The sequence below is a fragment of the Excalfactoria chinensis genome, chromosome 4 (assembly GCF_039878825.1).
Source record: "Excalfactoria chinensis isolate bCotChi1 chromosome 4, bCotChi1.hap2, whole genome shotgun sequence".
Lineage (NCBI taxonomy): Eukaryota > Metazoa > Chordata > Aves > Galliformes > Phasianidae > Excalfactoria > Excalfactoria chinensis.
In genome coordinates, this window is record NC_092828.1 from 72,478,194 (window position 1) to 72,496,516 (window position 18,323).

The 18,323-nt window shown below is 37.4% G+C and overlaps 1 protein-coding gene across 2 annotated transcripts in view; it reads left to right on the forward strand.

Moving 5' to 3' along the window:
* Positions 1-18,323, forward strand: part of NXT2 (nuclear transport factor 2 like export factor 2) — a 68,725-nt gene that overhangs the window by 1,919 nt on the left and 48,483 nt on the right. For both annotated transcript variants that reach the window (XM_072334306.1, XM_072334307.1), the window contains exon 3: positions 18,052-18,216. The gene's annotated coding sequence lies outside the window, so the exon portion shown is untranslated. The remainder of the gene's footprint in view (positions 1-18,051; positions 18,217-18,323) is intronic.

Sequence of the window (18,323 nt, forward strand, 5' to 3'; positions counted from 1 at the left end):
CTACCCTACCAAGGTGGGTACTGTAAAACCCCGGAATCCGGAGCCCCTGTTTTCATTATAGTTTCTGTAATTAGTTATAATGTCTATAATATGAAGTAATGGAGAGATTGGTACTTGTTCTGTGCGGAGCCAAAGGAGGGCCGTATGTCATTTGTTGCAGAAATGTTGAGAGCCAATGAGGAGTTCCTGCGGGTGTCTCCCACAATTCCAAACAACAATGTTATTCATTCGGTTACAATGTGGAAAGGTGAATGGCTTTGCACACAATGTTGCAGGACTTGTGGCTGGTTACTTCTGCTTATCACCAGCCTGTATTATGCACATCTTAACCTTTCCTGCAAGAGTAATAACCTGAAAAAATGGCAAATAAATAAATAAATGTAGGAAAACACAATTTTAGTTCAGTATGGCACATGACATAAAATGGAAAGGAAATTCTCTGTGGAATTTTAGGCTAACAATTGTAAGGGAAACTGTTGATCACAGCCTGAACCTCTGATTAACCACCTGAGGCAAGCCATGAGTCAGCTGTGGGAGCACAGGTGAAGGTAATTCAACTGTGCTACAGGAAGGGGTGGAGCTTGGCTACACCTCTCCTAGACCATTTAAGGGCCGACCACCACTAAGGCAGCATCTCTTTCTGGAGGTTGCTTCTTTGTGGAGTTTCTGTGGTGTGCTTTGATATTGGTGAGCATCCATCTCAACTGAAAGTCTCCGCACTGGTGAGTCTTTTCTTAGATATCCTCTGGCTATCTGTTTACTCCGTAGTTACAACTGTACGCTTGTATTATTCCAACTATACAACAATATTGCAGAAGCATTTATCAGATCACTGTAACAAAGTATACTGAGTGAAAGCTAAGCTCGGTAGCTCTCAGGTTTTTGTGTTATGCTCTTTTGGCAATTGTAAATCTGTGTACGTTTCCAACGTCTTATTAAATGTTTGAACCACATTTGTGAATTAGTATTTCTTGTAAGTAGCTATTTCTGGCTCAAACTCTTCCTTTAAAAGCCTCATTTTCTCATTATGGTTCCTATGTAGGCTGCTGTCCTTAACTTCTTAGCAGTTTGTTCTCAGCACGGGTGTAGTGTGATATACACAAAAGGCAAAGTAAACTCAAGAAATCAAATGGAATAATGGTTTTAAGTTAATAGATTGTAGTTGGGTTATTCTGCAAACAGGGAAACTTTCCTGCTCACCCTGTGTCAGTCAAATAAGAAAACAAAAGGATATTTCTCTATGTTTAGAGCACAAAAACACCTGTTTATGGCATGGATCAGGAATTCCAGGCTTTCTTAGATTTCTGCCTTACATTCTTGGGTGCAGAGAAATGCAAAGTCACAGCTTGAAGCAGTGATTGAACAACTGGTGGGAAGGCAGGGCCAGCCATATTGTTGTTGTACTTTCCATCACATTATAGTATTAGACTGGGTGATTTGCTTTGTTTGCCTTCTTCAATTCTTCAGCTGTTAAATAGAGACCAAAGTTCCTCACTTCCTTCATGGAGTAATTTTGAAGATAAACGCTTTTAGAGATTATGAACCTAAGATGTTATGTGTGGTATCAAGAGTTATGTAAAGATGACTGTAATAGCCAACCTGAGGGCTCCCTTAGCCCTACAGATCTGTAGAATCCACTGAATTGAGTCCCCTAATTGTTCATTTTCCGGGCATAAATTACACGAGGCCATAAGTCCTGCATTCAGATTTCCTTGCTGTGGTTAATATGGTACCAAACCTCTGTTTGTTATGAAAATGTCTAGATTTGATTTTAAGATTTATAGGTACAAAGACTTAAGGTGATTGTATTAGAGAGGTGCCCAGTTTAATCTGGAGGGAACTGTGGGTGCTCAGCACCTCTCTGGTCAGGGAGGTCTGGTTGTTTACTCGTTCCATTATATTCCTTTCACCATCTATCTAATCCTAGCGTGTAATTGTCTACAGAAAATGCTCAGACTCCTCATTTCTTTACTGTTTTGTATAACTGGGGATAGTGACACCATGCAGTGAAAAGAACCACAGAATGCTGTTTTTCAAATGCATATGCTCAAGTTTGCAAAACACTTTCTCACTGGATCAGGAATGAATAGTAAGATTATTCTGCCTATTTGTTTTCCTATGTATGGGTAGTTGCTATTTGCTGTTTGGGTTATTTAGTGGTGAGAGCTTGGAGATAATGTGGAATATTATGCAACTGGTTTAGTGAGAGAAACATAGATGTGTCCTTTTTTGAAATGCAGTTGTGGGCTGAATGTCCAACTCAGTAAGACAGGGAAAATACTTAAGCAACCAGAGTTTATTCACTGGCTTCACAGATGGCCTTTGGAAAAATAAGAGTGGAACAGAAATGTAAGGTATTCATTTATGTAACTGGAAATAAAACGTGGTATAGTTTGTGCCATCTAGTAAGTGTACAGGGCTGTTGTAGTAAAGGAAAAGTGTTCAGTGATCAGGTTAGACAGCATGTCTTTAACTCTTTGACTTTAGAAAAGAAAAAGTGGAGGTCTAATTAAATGACCTCTAAGCGGTTTAAAAATGAGAAGGTTCAGCATTATACTAGATGATACCATCTCTAATTATTGTAATAATCTTTAGGTTAAATATCTATTTACCTTTCAGTTTTTTATTGTTTTGTTTTGATGAATGAGGTTGCCAGTATTTTGTTTCTCCGGATTGAAGTTATGTAGCAATAAAGGTAGAAAATACAAGTTTTCAAGTGCATTTTTGTCTGATGTATTTACATCTTCTGGTGAAAGCTTCAGCCTCTGAGCATCAATACTTGTTTGCTGGAGGTCAGATTAGTCTGAATCTGAATTTCTACAGCAATATCTCACTCCAGGAATGAGTGTGTATGTACTTGTTTTTAGTGACAGCCACAGTGAATGAACTGACTCTTCCTCATGCAGTTTTATGTTGCAGCACTAAGCTTCCTTACTTTATTTTCTAATTGACAGAAACTGTCCCTTCTTCTTGATACAAGAGGGAAAGAATTACATCTCATCTTCACAGTGAGATGTGGGATGTTTAACTTAGTGCTAGTCATAGAAACAATTTTCTGCAAGTAATTCCTGTGGGCTCTCTGAACTGTGCCTGAATTATCATTCTTCTCTATATAAGGGCATTCATTTTTAACTGCATATGAACAACTGAATTAGAGGAAAAACATTAGAATGCACTGTTGTTAATGGGCTAGATTTTAATTTAGATTTATTGTATTTTCTGATAAATACCATGGAGTAAAGTCAGGTTTAGTTAGAACTGGGGTATCTTGTAATGGAGTAACAGGAGACCACCTGAACTTTATTAAAGTACTTCTTAGAAGAGGAGAGGTCATTTAAATTTAGGAATCCTGGCATGTAAACCCTTTTCCATGCAGAGGCTGTTTCTCTCACCTGTTGTGTTCTTCAGCTGAATCTGAACTTTCTGTTGGGGAGTTTGGGCTGGTATTTTCCTTGTGCAGTATCTATGACTGACAGCTCAGAAATGCCTCCTCTTCTCATACAGAGGTGGCATAACTAACTTCCAAAGATGCTGGACCTGCATCCCAATGAAATGCTTTAACCTCACTATTTTCTTAACAACATGGCTAATCTCTATTGCAGAATAAGTGCTAGCTTAGAGTTTAGTCTTCTTCAGACAACAAACAATTCATAGCAACTACAACATCCAGTATGTGGAAAAGGCAGAGTGAGAGTGCATGTGCTCCTCACCATATGAAGCCATTTTGATGCAGTCTGAGGAAAGGATGATAGTGGCTTTGCACATTTCTCTTGCACAGTCTTGTCTCACTACAGGTGGTAGAGTCCATACAAGGTAGTAAAGAAGTGGTTTTCTATATATTTTCATGCTCTTGAACAAGGAATGACACAGGCTTTAGTAAATGATATTCTGCTTCACAAACATGACCTTTCTGAAATCCAGTGCCTGCCTTATACAAAGTAATCTCATAGTGCTTGCAAGGAAACATAGGTGGAGTGCAGAACAGAACTGCTGTCTGCATGGATTGCAAAGGCCTTGTCTGCACCAGCATTTTAGGACTAAGCGATTGCTTTTGAAGAGGGAAGTCTTGGATTGTGTGTACTGAATTTCTTTTTTGATGAATCTTAAGATGAATTTCAGCAGCATGACTGAGGTGTATTGATGTACATTGCTCCGAAAGCAATGCTTTCTATTTATTTCGCTGGAAACTACAGCAGGTATGAAGAACACAAAACCACCATTTGATTGAGCACAATCTCAGCTACAAAACACTATTTTCCAACGTAGTCACCACCATTAGCTGTGCATTTTTACAAGCCATGAACAAGAGCCTGTACGCCTCACTCAGAGCATCTGCACCAGTGAAGGGGCCCCACTGCCACAACTGCTGGGAAGTATCACCCACCCCTCTCTGTGCTCACGCCTGCTGCTTGGTCTCCATGAGTGTCAATGAGTGGCAGTGGGTGCCATTTTTTTTTCCTGCATGGGGGAATTCAATCCCGCCTTTTTGCTTCATCCTCACTTCCACGTCAGATGGTGTTGTGTCAGACTGCTCCACTGCTGCCATCTGTTATGCAGCAACAAAATGTAATGGGATATCGGTGGAAAGGTTCAACCTCCGCTGTCATAATTCCACCATCTGTCTCTGACATCATGGGTCAGCATCATGAAATCGGAGGTGGTATTTTTGGAGCCCTTGTGCATTAGTGTTTTAAGTGAACTTAAAATTAATTTCTCATTTATCCCTAATCACCTTGTTTTGATTTGTGATCTGGCATGGTCTCAGAGTACGCAAGCTGAATTCCTTGCTGATGAAATAAGACCTGAAGCTGCTATAGATTAGCACGGTTAATGTACTGCATGATATCAGGTAAACTGCCAAATGTGTGTTCGGTAAACATCAAGTTTTCAACACTGGTTTGTTGGCTGTGCAGATTCTGCTGTACTGTTCTGTATTTCTTGTTAATGTAGATGTAGCCATAATGAGCTCCAGCTGCTAATATTTAATCTATGGGACTAATTTAAAGTTAGTGTAAAGTAAAACCACAAAAATGCACATAATGTGAACTGGTGGCCTTAGTGTGGAATCTATTGTACTGTTGTGCTTGATAACAAAGGTAGTGACTTGCTGAACATCTCAGGCATGTGCATAGCCTTGAAGAGAAATGTAAAGTAAACAAGGCAAATCAGACTTGTGTCTTTTCTGTGATCTGTTGGAGAGAAGAAAAAACACACACACCATCCTTTGCATGGAAAGCTGAACCATTGATCTATAATGCCTCAGTAATATTCAGTTTGTGAAACAGATTATTTTTAGTGATCTGTGAACTACCGCTAGGGTTGGGTAACTTAAACTTCTTTTTAATCAAATTATTTTTATGGGGTCATCTAAAAATAGAGAAGTTTTCACTGAAATTCAGTACAATCCTGTGATATTGAGTATTAGAAGTGTATAGGTGTATACACATATATATGTAAATTGAAGAGTACAGACGAAGATGGTCAAATCAACTTTTCTGGTTGCTGCATGAATTTGTTGACATGGAGATGCCTCAAAGAATTGTAGGGCTTCAAATAATGATGCATTGTACTAACAGAAAGACTACTTCATAGCAGTGCAATACAGCTGCAAGAGGCATTTTTCAGTGTAACAGAATTAATAGAACTCATAGTATACATGGCCCTTCTGAGCCACATCTAGTGTTATCTTCTCTTTTTAAGCCAACACAAATGTGATCTGAAGTGAGAAGTGCCTTCTGATCATCATCACTCTCCTGTCCTACATTGCATATTAGCGTTAAGCTCTGTAGAGTTTTGCGACAATTTGCTAGAGTTTTAACCTATTCCATAATGCTTTCAGTATTGTTTCAAAGAGGTTGCTGGGAAACACGTCACCATTTAGGAATCAGTCTGTTTTTCTGTCATGGCCAGCAGCATAGTGGTAGTTGAGGTATTTCTGTAGTCCTTGATTACAAAAACAATTATTCATTATCTTTAGTGGGAATGATTTAGGAAGCTTAGCAATGTTTTCCCTGTTTAGGGGACTCTGGAACAGTAGAACAAAGACACATTGTGGTGCAGCTAAAGGAGGATGTTTTCAATCTCTCAACTTATCATAATTGAACGTATTTACAAGTATAAGCTTTTACAATATAAATTAGATTGATTACAATCTGCCCTCTGACATGGGATTTAAAATTTAATTGTTTACAATACCATAAATTACTGTCCTATTTTAATCCATAATGAATTGCAGTATTGTTTCTAAGTGAGTTATTTTATAATCTTTAGCAGACGATTTCCCTCCCTCTATTTTAGAAGTTAAAATTCCAAAGCTGTTAAATTATAATGCACTGTTATGTTGGATATTTACAATCTTTGTTAGTGCTTATTTGATGGCCGATTGATACAGTTCTCTACATGTGGTATGTAATTATCTCAACCGTGTAGCAGGACAATGCAGACATTTTAGAAAACACAGATAATGTTTTTGCTGTTTCAGTTTGTTAGCAGTGGATGATTTTTTTGTTCTTTTTTTTTTCCCCCTCCACTGTTGTAAAATATAACTGTCTTAATTACTGCAAAGTGAAGTAATGATGAGTAGAAAATCATGTGTTGCTGTCCCTTGCAAAGTTAGCGCTTTTGATCTCCCTGACACATCTCAAAATTGAGGATGAGATGGAAGCTTTGCTTGTCCCGTTCTTGGAATGGGACAAAACAGCCTCACCACTTCAGAAGGAGCTCAAAAAGAAATTATGACTCAGTCCTCTGAATCATATTTCCCCTGAGCTGTAGCATTGCACAAGTGGGGAGTATGCTGTCGGCCCTTTGCCAGATGAAGCATGTTCTCTCTCTCCTGTCCAGTCAGCTCTGTTTGCTGACACAGGAAGGAGGAAAATGATGGGCATGTTTACTTCCAACCCAGTTTCCCTCAACTTCTTTACTTGTTCGTGGAAGGAGACAACGCTTCTTCAAGGCTTGCTCGTTAGTGCAGTGCTTGTGGTGCTGCTCTCAGGAGGGATGGTGTGATAGTACAGTAGAATGCAAGAACACCATACAACTTCCATAAGGAGCTTTTTCTTCCAACTGGTGCTTGGTGTGTTAGGCATTTGCTTTATTTGCTCATTTGTTGTTTGTTGGTGGGATCCTACTTCCTTGCCAGATCTGAAGTTCATGCTTGTTCCTTGGGCATTCACTTATCCCATAAAAATTAGAAGTAAATCTGTTGCAGTGTAGGGAATATATCAGAAACATCTACATGACTTCGAAGTACTGAGTCTGATTTGATCATTGCTGGCCTTGCTAGATCTGCATCAAGTAACATATGAAACAAAGCTGAGTTCTTGGTGATTGTTTTCAAAACATGAGTTGTACTGACATAAACCAACAGAAATAGTTTCTTCTTGTGTGATGAAATAAAAAATGTAGTAATAACCAAATAAATCTGATCAGTTAATCAAACTCTACAATGTCTTATAATGGATTTAGTCAACTGATCTTCTACATCGGCAGTGGTTTACCTGCAAATGATAAAGGTTGAAGTATTCATTTGTTACCATTAGATCAGCAGTGCAAAGGTCCGTTGTTCTTAATGGTTAAAGATGTTAATCATTTTTGTAATCTACTCAGAATCAAGCATTTACAATTCTGAACTTGCTAGCAACAGTACTTATATGTGACATCTGTGCTGAGTAGTATTTATTTTCTTCCTTCATTAATGAGGGAGGAAAATATAAAGCAGATAGGATAGCAGACCTTGGAAATACTCATTTCAGTGTCAGACAGTTACACTTTCACATCTGTAGTGATGTTTTAAGAGCATTTTTACCTGAACTGTATGTTTAAGGGACAGATTACACACCTGTCAGTACAAGAGGAAATACAGGAGGAGATATCGATTTGTGAATTCTAGGCTGTAGGAATGCTTGGGCAAATAGCTGCTCACAAATATAGATTGTGCAATTCAGTTTTAAATATGAGACTTGGAATTCCAGACTGCATGATCCATGCACCTACCCTTGTTTCAGAAGGAGTTTTCACAGACTCACAAGTCACTTTCAAAGAAACAAAACATTGTTATAAAATGCAATAGGTGATGATAAAGCCTGAAAAAATATGTTGCAATAAACTGTAGCAACAGGAGATTTTCTCTGAATACTTGTTCTGTCTCCTGAAATTCTGTTGTAAGGGGTGTAATTTTTACTGCGAAGTTTTGAAGCTTGCCAAGCTTTACTTTTTATCACTTTGTGTAAAATGAAATACAGGTGGAATAATTGCCCTCATCATGATTATCACCATTACAGTATGCCCATGCTTACATGAACCCTAGAAGTCACTTTGGAGGGTGCAACCATATCATAAAACTGGTAGATCTGATCTTTACTGTCCTTGTGATTAGAGTACCATGTGTTTGGTGAGCAAACAGCAGCCTGCTGAACTTCCATAATATTATTACCCATAGTTAATGATGTTCTCAGAAGAAGCATTATCTACAACTCAACTCCATTTTTAGGTAATTGCAACATCTTTACTATGATTTGTTTTGTATTATATGTGACTTAATACGACAGTAAAGATTAATTCAGTGCTTCTTGGTACTGATTCATCTTGGAGAACAGAGTAACTTTCCTGTGTATCCACAGCCTGATTTATTTTTGTTTAACAATTTTTGGGTGAGAGGAGAGGAAAAAGTGTGTGCAAGTATGTTATATCAGTGAAAAATCAATCACTTAATGCCTTGCAAAGCTTCCCTTCTGTTATTTCAGTGGTGGGATATTCTGTTACGTAATGTTGGCAGTTGTGTTAGTTCTCTGTATATGTATATAGTATGCAGCATAATAACACTTAATACAGGGCAGGTAAGTCTCAGATTGTTTTACACGTTTCATCATAGATTAACATAGGCTTACCTCTCTTTTTAGAGTAGCATTTGATGTATTTTGAAATAAAGTGCCACTTCTAAACCCTGATGATAAAGTGTACACTCCTCCTGGTAGCAATGCATTTCTCATCTCCTGACAGTTTATGAAAGAGTAGTGTTGAGAAGACCTCAAAATCTTACCTAATGTTCTGTTGTTGTTTCTTACTTCATATTTAAAGTGTTCGTGTGCCAAGTTTCAATTGTTTTTGAATGTTGCAAAGTGAATCTGGCATTGGATGTCAGCCCCTTCAGCATACGAGTGTTGTATGTGTATGATGTAATGAAACTATATTTCATTCAGTCTTACAAATAAATGTCCTGAATAGATTTATAGAATTTGTGACTCAAAATACCGCTGTTAAACTGCAATGGCCGTGATAGAATATATTCCTAAAGCATTTATATTTTTGTTTGTGGTTTAGATGATTATTTGTACCCTTGATATTACTTTTGTAAATGACATAAATAAGTTTTAAGAATGTGTACAACAGATAATACCCCTGTGTTTCTTCATATTTACATATTTAAGGGCACATTATTAAGTTAGGATCTGAACAAGTGGCAGAGAAGTATGCTGAAGAAGTTGTTTGTTGCCCGTCCTTCATGCACTGATGAAGCATTTGAAGGCTGTTTTATTCAGAAAATAAATGAAATTTTAATAGCCATTATATTTCTTACAAAATAATTTAATAACATTAAATTATTAATAATTAAGCTTGAATGAAGATAAGATCACCTCCTTGTTCTTTTATATGCTACACTCGGAACGTATTTGGATGCAGCAAGTGGTCTGAAGGGGGGAAAAATACAGGCCTTTATGACAAGATAGTGAACATACTGTTAGGAGAAGGGAGCGAATTCAGACCTCATGTTGGTGGAATTAACTCAAAATGGCCTTGGAGAGAGCAGTGTTAATTTGTCATAACTTAAAATTGGATTGGGTCATTATCCTTCTCCTTCCTTTCCTATCCACACATATAAATGTCCTTTGCATGTGTCTGTGTGAAAGGGAAAATGTAGCCCAGGGTCTACACAAGTGAGTCACTTGTTTAGGATCATGTTATATGTAGAATCACTGTACAGTCAAGTAAAGCAGGTGACCTAATTGTATAAACCTAGTTCTCAGTTTTGTTAAAATCATGTTCTACCAAGGTGTAAAAAGTGAAAGACATTTCCAAGCACTGATTTCTTGTACTTTCAATCAAATCTTTTAGTGTCTAAATGTATAATCCTTGAAGCAGTTAATGACTTGAGAGCACAGCTCAACTGATTGTTTAGCATTTCCAGTGTATTAATCTCAGAGTGATAACCCTTAAGTTTCTTCTTGGATAAAGGAAAACATGTGAATCAATACTGATATTGTTATCATTTCTCATCCTGAAGCCAACTTCTGACCTGGGGATACTGAAGTAGGCCTAGTCAATTGTTTGTTCAGGTACAAAGAGTCTGCCTTTCTTCCAGAAATGTGCACTAGAGTTACCTTCACCATTTGTAGATGTACCCAGGTACTCCCTGTGCAACAATGTGAAACTGACTCAGAGAGCTCAGTGCAAAAAAACAAAGTGACTAATCTTTTTGTAGAACTGGGGCTTTGCAACTTTGCTCTGAGTCATGATGACAACTCCAAGCACCTAGACTTAGAACAGAAATAAACAGATTTAAACAGAGCACTTGGTTTCATAACAGATTGCTCCTGATCCTTCTGTCAGAATGACCTTGGTAATGCTATTTAACATCAAAGTGCTGCTGATATGCAAGGTAGTTTAAAATCCCTAGGGGACTATGAAAGTAGAATCAGAGCAGTTAGGTAAAATGAGGAAAGGAAGGAGAGGAACAAGACTTAACTTTCCTTATCCATTTAAAAGCAGAGTGAGAGCAATCAGTTGTCCAGCAGCAAGACTACAATCAAGATTAGACCTGGAACTGATGGAATTAGAATGTGGAAGGGAGAGGTAAGGGAGATATGTCAAGAACAGACAAATTATTAAAATATTGTAGCAAACCTTAATTAGTTCTTCATATGCTGAACTTCAGTAATATTAATCCTGTGTTTTACAGCAAATCTCTCTGTTAAAGCTACATGTCCCTCCGTCTTTATGGTGATACCTAGTACATAAAGGGTAAATATTCACACCAGCTGAGCTGAAGTCTCTTCTGAGATGGATGACCAGTTGTTTCTAACACCTCCAAGTTATAGGAGCAAATCCTGCTTTCAGGGGCACTTCAGATGTAAACCTGAAGTTAATGATCTGCAAATTAAATATGGAAATGAGTTACTCCTGACAGCTCTTGTATAACTATGAGTTGTATTTGGCCCTACATATTTATTTCAAGATCATAAAATATATTATACCTATTTTGACTCTTTACTAGAATGGGTCTGGATGTGTCTGTGCAGACCAACTTAAGTTTTTCTGCTCAAAATCCAAGATAGCCAATGAGCTGTTTGTGATTCAAAGCTGTGCAATATTTTAACATGCTATCACAGACCTTATAAACCCTTTGAAATATCTGAAAGCTGTTCAGTTGTGTTGCCATGATAGCATGCTCAGACTAAGAAATCCAAGCATTCAGCAAGGCTGGTTAACCTTTGCAGTTTCTTTGTCCTAAGCTGCTTTACTTCAGTATAGCACACCAACAGCGTGAGTTCAGATCTGCTAGCGTGACTCTTAAGCATTGCCCAATGTTCACTGAAAGGTACCTTCACTACAGAACAAATATTACAGAACAGAAGAGACACTTGATACAAATTATAGGTATAAAAATTAATAGATTTTTTCATTAGAAAATCAGCACTGTTACTGAATGCATTATGATCCTTGAGTTGGCAATTTTGTTTATTATACATCTATTGCTAGATTTCTGCTAATTAAAATACATACAACAAACAATTTTTATAGAAATGGTATCTCAGTGTCCCATTTTAAGCAATTGCTTTTGCAACAGTAGTGGGGGGGGGAAAGTAAATAACTCTGGAAATGAGCAGTGTTGAATGTCTAATTTGAGTCACAAAGTCAGCAAGAGGCAACATGTTAATCACTTTAACATTAAGAAAGCCAATAAGCACGTTAGTTGAACTGCTTTTGTGCTTGAGGTAGGATCATGTAATATCTCAAACTAAACAGAGCTGGGCCTCGTCTGTACTTGAATGGGAGATGAGTGAGGAAAAAAATCCATTGTGCTTCAAGAAAGGATGTCAGAGTTCTAACAGATTTCATCATTATAGCTGAGTCAGTACTGAAGTCATGCTTGCTATGGTGTTAAGGATACAGTTAGAATTGAATACCATATTTGCTCAGTGGTTGGGTTTAAACTAGATTTGTAGCATTACATGTAGGAAAGCATTTTTGTCATCTGTCTACATCAGTATCCTGATGACAACGGTGTACAACATGCAGAGCCCAACAGTGGGATGTAACATTAAAAGAATATAAATACACTTTAGTTATTAATTGCTCAAGATTTTTTTTTTTTTAACTTCAGCATGTCAGGTGGACGTGATCATCATTACAGTTTCTTGATCTTATTTCTTAGTCACTCCTGTATTTTCTACTTAAAAAAAGAAAAGAAAAAAAGGATGGAAGGAAAATTTGCTGAAAGTAGTATGTGTTTATTTGCTTAACTGTGAGGGTGGTGAAGCAGAAAAACAGGCTGTCCAGAGAAACTGTGGATGCCTCATCACTAAAAGTACTCAAGGTCCTGCGCTGCCCGATCAAGTGGGAGGTGTCACTGTGCATAGTTTTGAACTGGATGATCTCTTGTATGGTCTTTCCAGTCCAAATCATTCTGTCATTATATTGTCCACACAAAGCAGGCATGTAAAACAAGTTAAAAAAACTTCGTTGTGGTGATGAGTAAGTACAGATAACAAGGGATATCACTAAAGGCTGCTTGCATTTGCCTGAGCAAAGCTAAAATAGATGATTAATTGTATCTGTCCTCAAACTTCTTTGGGGGGGGGGAAATTATTTGGTTAATGTTCTTGATTATTTGTCCAAATTAATGTGTTTTGAGTATTTCTGAAGTAAAATATTTATAAAAATATTTTTATTATAAAAATATTGCCACTAGAACTGCTGCTGAACAAACAAACGCTGGCACAAGTGCTGTTACTTTAGAAGTGGGTGCAGCCTAAAATGAGAAATTAAGACTGAGTCTGATACTTGTGTGTGTTAATTTTCCTTCTGCAGACAATGGAGAGAGAACTCTCTTAATTTTAAGAGTAAAAAGGGAGGCAAAGTGTGCTTTCACTGCAAAAAAAAATTCTTATGGTATGTCAGAAAATACGGCTGCTTCATTCCCATTTCTCTTTAACAAAGTTCTGTTCTTGGCTATGCACAAATTCTAGAGCACTTTTGTAGATAGTAAGACCACTGAAGATAGGAAAGGTTGTACAATTTATAGCTACACTCAACCATTTGCTCTATTTCTGATCTTTTATTTATTTATTTATTTGTGAAAATACAGTTCTGCATGAAATGATTTACTGATTATTCAGAAATATTTCCTGTAGAATTGTTTGACAAACCCCAGTTAGTTGGGATATCAAAGACCTGAAGGCCAGTGGTGTCTAAAGTTGCTTAGCTAAAACTCAGAAATAACTTTGTTCGAAATTGAAAACCAGTTAACAAAGGCGGTAACTTTCTGATTCAAAATACAGTAGGGAAAGCCTACCCTATTGACCCTCTGCTAAGGACAGTATTTTTCATAAGTACTTTTTGAGTGTTTTATGCCCACGGATGTATGAAATCTGAATTTGCTTGTGTAAATTCTCATGCGAAACTTAGTGCAGCTTATTTCTTTGCTTTCTAATAAATTTTCAGGCTTAGCATCGAATCTATAGAATGCTAAAATAGGTTATGATGTCTGTACTAATTGAAGCCAGGCAGGGGGGTTGGAACTTCATGGTCCTTGAGGTCCCTTTCACTTAGGATTAAAAATATTAGTATTTGGGTAGGCTGTCACTATTTTTCTGTTCCCATGTGCTTAGGATTTCATTTGGAGGGATTATAGGGTGCTAGAGCCTGCCTGTACAAGCTAAAGCAAGCATGAGTGCCTAAGATTTAATAAATTTCTGTAAATTCTAAAATATTAAATACAGCCTCTGGATTGCCAGAACAGGTAGGAATTTGGTTCTTCGGTAGCACCCATAACGAGAGAGACTCTTGTGTACATTACCTGACCAAAAGGTGGTAGAGTGCACTGGTGATTCAACACAAGTGTTCTGGCTTGTTTTTTTAAATACTTGCAAGGAGTTCACCGATGATTAGCTGACACCCAAGAATGAGACGTTAGAAATTTATTGTTTAAGAGAATCCTTAGCTTTTGACTCACACACAAAAATGAGGTTTTAAATGAATGACAGAGGGGCACTGAGTTCATGAGTCAATATGGTGGGTCGGAGTGCAGCCAACTGTAGTCATGGAACTAGTATTCATATTCTGTAGACAATTAACATAAATAGTTAAACTAAGATTGACCGAAATCAATATAAACTCAACTGTAAGCTAGAAACTAAACTAAGGTTGATATGAACAGGTGAACTAAACAAAGAAAAAGTTGTGGTTTATAATTTCCTTTTAGATACTCTGCAAATGTGGCCAAAGCTGATTTGATGAACGTGTGCATGTCTTCTGTTAGGAAGATCTCATCTTGTTTGCTGTGGATGGGTGGGGAACATAGCATGTACCTTAAGTCCGTTCCATGAGGTGTACTATACTCAGCTTATACAGGGTCACAGAATCAATCCCTGCAGAATACTGAAATGAAGTCTAGATTTTTCAAGCCAAGTAGCTGTATCAAAGCACTATTTGGCTACTGCTGAACTAGGTACAAGTAATTTATTACCACGTGGTAGAGAAGTTTGATGTTTGGTAGTTTGTATTTATCTTGCACTGGATAATCAACATGAAAACACTGCTGTACTGTGAATTTTATAATTGATTAAGTACAGAACATCCATGCCTACTGTAAGGGAAACTGAACTTTTTGCAGAAAGAGGATACAATTAAAATAATATACTATTGTCAGTCTTCCATCCCATTGGCATGAAATTGTTTCCCTTCTCATGTAACTTACTGACTTGATAGGCATCATTTATTCTATTACAGAGGCAAATGATGTTTACCATGAAAGTCTTTAGGTTAAGTTCATTTGCACATGTTTTCAATTGTATTTTAATAGACTATTACTTGTATTAATTACTTGTAAATAGCACAGTTTTAAGAAATGTTTCTTAAAATATTTCCCTTTTCTCTTGCAATAGTCTTTGCTTGTAACTAATCTGTTGGTGCTGTGTTTTCAGTTTTGCAAGTGAAAATAGTTTGTGAATGTATGTATCACTAATTGAAATCACGAGGGAAGAAAGAATTTATGCTGATAACTCTTTTTCTTACACATCTTTTCTAGAAATGGAAAATAACTTTTATCCATGAAGTTCTGATTCCAGAGCATGGAATTAGGCTTCCTTTTTTCTTCCATGTGAATTTACCTACCAGCAGTAGGACTAAATAAATCAGTCTTTTTATTTACAGGGTCTAATATGTATTGAATAGTCAGCTGCAATTTTTTTGTTCTACATCAGTTCTAATTCTGTATTTTATGATCTCCCATCTAAGTGCTAACTAGAATCAGTGATATGTAGTTTGAGTGCTTTTAGTCTGTGTGAGTAGCCTAGCAGGAGAATAGGTGCATGCACTTGATAATGCTAGATAGACTGCTTTGCTTGCAATGATTTTGGTTGTATCAGTATGCAGGGAAGGCAGTCATAAATTCCAGAAGGAAAATATGTCCATGGCTAGAATTCTTAAGAACGGTGTTTTAGTGAAGTACCTACACATCTGGATGAATAATACTTGTGCCTATACTGTGCTGAAATACTGCATAGAGCAAACAATGATTCACTCCCTTCTAATACATCTTTTCTTAAATAGAATGATTCATATCAATACTTCCTTAGAGGAATACACTCTGTTTTTATTTGCTACAGAAACCAGACTGCAAGACCCAACAAAACTTCTCCATTTCTCTCAAAAGAAACCTCTGTGGGATTGTTTATTGATGAATATAATACACAAATAAGGGTTGACAAAAACTTAAGCACAAGTCTGATTTAGATTCTCAAGTGACCGGAATGACTTTTCATCAATAAAGCTAACCAGCTGAACCGAGGATAACAAATTCTGTGAGTTAAGCTTGAGGGACTGAAAAACAACAAGTCCCTCTCACAAGCGCAGGCTTGGCTTTATGGAACAGAAACACTGAAAACCTTTTGTCTGTTAGTGTCCTACCACAGTTAAAAAAAAAAACAATCACATTCCTCAGTGCCTCATCACTTGTTGGTACAGGACAAAGAGCAGTGCACTCCAAAGGCCAGATGAGGTACTGGGTCTGGGTTCCTTTTTCTTTTAATCTAGAAATACAGTTTATGGGAACAGCGTACCTTGCATTCAGTTCTGTATGTATGCTTGAGCAACATTAGGACAGCAGGTTTACAGTCTTAGTTCATCATGTACTGAATTTATGCTCATCTTGCAGACATCCAACAGGGTGTAATGCTCCTTTCAGTTCTATTTCCTAGCTTGGAATAGTTTTTACTTTGAATTATTACTGGCGACTGTCAAACAAGGAAATCCTTTTTCTACAAACAATAAGCTATTATTAAGAAAAGCAACAACAAGAAGACCAAAACCTACCAAGATTATTCTTAAAAACTAAGAAGCAAAGCTGACTAAAATCTGCAGAGGCTTATTTTGCAAATATGCACTTTCTATCTCCTGTTTATACCGTGAATTTTCCCTATACAATTCTCTACAGACAGTCACAGCATCTTTCACCATGGAAAGATGTAAGTGCTGTGAGAAAGGAAATGGGAACAAAGGACTTAGAGCATAATGAGAATTTATTTTATTTTTTTCCAAGGGAGATGACTGTGATTTCTGGCTTAAAAAATAAAAATAAAAAAAAATTAACATTTATGAAGCAAGGCTAAGCTTAGGTAACATAGGCTTGTTGGTCAGAAGATTCTCCTTTGGTACAGCAGCAGAGACTGAGCAAGACTTTATACGTGGTAAGCACTGTAGTTGTAAGACTTAAGCAGAAGGTTTAATTTCTATACCGAGAAGTTGGAAAGAAACTAAGAGTTTTACAGTCCTATTTCATGACAGGAAAGACTGGGAATGTGGAGGCAGAAGCTGACAGGGAGGGATGGATCCTTTTTGGCACAAGCTAGCTGAAAGTCTGGCTGTAACACTAGGCTGCCCCTCAGTCTGTACATATCATGGCTTGCTCTTTAAAAGGTAGCCAGGAGTCTCAGCAGAGAAGCTAATACTGAGAGATCTTTAAAGCCTTAGTTTGTCTTCTCACCAAAAGAAATATTTCCCCTGTAGGGCCTTGGGCTATACTTGGTGATCTGAGAAGTTTACCTGGCTGTTATGCTTGTCATGCTTGATCCATGAGTAAACAGAGGGTCTCAAGAATGTTTACTGGGTGCTGTGCAGTGCATACAGAACTCAGGTCCTAAAAGCAGTTGTAGCTACATTAACAGAGCACTACTCAGACTTACTAGGTCGACAGCCTTTGCAAAATAGCAGCACAACTGCTTTGCCCAATGTTGTGCTCTGCAAACATTCACTGTAACCTCTGGTTTGAGTATGGCATAGGTAGCATCAGGTATTTGTGCAGTGCCCCACAACCTACTGTGGGCAAACCTTTGGCTTCAGAAAACCTGAATAATATATTAATCTGTTATTAGATGAAAGAGTGTGATAGTTTCATGGTAAACTGCCCGGCATTCCTGAGTTATTGTTACAATGGGTGACTTGAGTCATCCTGAACAAGGGTAGGGTTCTGTTTGGTGAATTGCTTAATGCTGAATTCCCTGACACCTCAGTTAGATTGCTTTTGGCATCTGAACTCTTCCCTTAAAACAGGTTTGGATATTTCCATGCTGTGCTTCAGTCTACAGGTCAGAAATGCCCTGCCCACTTGACAGTGGGACACTGATTTCATTAAACTGTGTGATTTGTAACTGAGCAAAACTGGAAAATAAAGGAGGTAGAAAATATGCTAATTAAATTATACATGTTCATTTTAAGTTTTTTTTCCAAAGGTTTTTTTTTAATTTAATTCAGATCATTCATCTCTTATTCAAGTACACAGCAATGACTTGTGCAAGAACCCAGCTGCCAACTGATATGCAATAGTTACAGCCAAATGAAAGCTTGTCTTGGAAATATCTGCTCGTGATATGCAAAAGAATATGGATCATGTTTCCCTCTCTAAGGATAGCAATCCTACAGTATTGAACCCTCCAAAAGGTAAATTAGTAGAAACTACTTAAGGAGTAAAGTAAGTGCACACAGGAATAAATATTACCTGTTCAGAGCAAGTCAACCCAGCTTTGACACAAATCTATTGGAATCTC